This window comes from Sinocyclocheilus grahami, unplaced genomic scaffold, assembly GCF_001515645.1.
Source record: "Sinocyclocheilus grahami isolate Dianchi unplaced genomic scaffold, SAMN03320097.WGS_v1.1 scaffold1034.1, whole genome shotgun sequence".
Taxonomy (NCBI): Eukaryota; Metazoa; Chordata; class Actinopteri; order Cypriniformes; family Cyprinidae; genus Sinocyclocheilus; species Sinocyclocheilus grahami.
In genome coordinates, this window is record NW_015506213.1 from 105,611 (window position 1) to 106,988 (window position 1,378).

Sequence of the window (1,378 nt, forward strand, 5' to 3'; positions counted from 1 at the left end):
AAGTTATTTCTCTACCTTAGTGGGACCTCTGGCACTGGGAGGAGGCAGCTAGTTTCTTGTAGTCAGGGCAGTAGGAGCTGGTTGCAAGCCTTAAGCAGGCCACAAGGTGGTCATCAGTCATTGTAGATCTGTACTTTGACTTGATGATTTTCATGTGAGAGAAAGCACACTCACACAGATAGGTTGATCCGAAAAGTGCTGTCAAGTTGAAAGCACATATTCTGAGGTTGTGATACTTTTGTTCAGGCAGTAAGTTCCAGAACTCTCCAGTCATGCCAGGTGTTGCCCTGGATTTGATTTCAATGTCATTTTGCAGTGTGAGAATCTCATTCTCAAGAGCAGAGTTATCTAAGTGGAACAGTGATACAATTTTGGAGGTAATACTATCCACATCAATACTTGGACCAAATGGAAAACACATATAGCTGGCAACAGGCTCAATGGATGCAAAATCTGTAAAGCGCCTCTCAAATTCTAACAAGATGCTCTGAACTTGCTCCTCATAACGTGCACTGTCAAGCTGCGCAAAGGCTTTGCCCTGACTCTGAAGTTCTGCCTGCATGTGAGGAAAGTTCCGCAGGTCACAGTGTTGCAGCCTACTTGAAAGCAGTTGTAGCTTGCTTTTAAATGTGTTCACTGAACTGATCATGTTGATTACATGTTTGTCTTTACCCTGCAACTCCAAATTAAAATCATTCAGCAGGTCAGTGAGATCGGTCAGGAATGCTAAATCCAGTAGCCACTGGTGGTTCTCTAGCTGGGCATATTCTGCATGTTTTGAAAGTTTCAGAAACTCTTTGATTTCAGGCAACAACTCCGAGAATCTCGATAAAAATGTACCTCTACTCAGCCATCTAACATCCGTGTGCAGCAACAGGTCTGTGTGTTCTGCACCGGTCTCCTCCAAATGAGCACGGAATAACCTTCTCTGTAGACTCCTGGCCCGAACGGAACACACAATCTTCATTGCAACATCCATCATTTCTTTCATGTTTAAAATCTTACCACACAATGCCTGATGGTGGATTATACAGTGGTAATTAAGGAGGTCTGAGAAATATTCACTCTGTTTGCACAATGCAATGAACCCGCTAGTGCGGCCCACCATTGCTGGAGCACCATCCGTTGTGATAGAGATGAGTTTAAAGAGGGGCAATTGGGTCTTGTTGACAAATTCCATGAAAGCCTGGTAAATATCTTCGCCTCTGGTGTGTCATTTCAATGGCAAAATGATTTCGAATTCAGCCGCTAATTTCATCGGTTTAATTTTTTTTCCCATAAATCAATGCTATTGGTCAACCTTTACGTCTGTCAGTGGATATTACAAATATTTAACAACCGACCCAGACCATTAAAAGAGCTTGTGCTAAACAAGCAC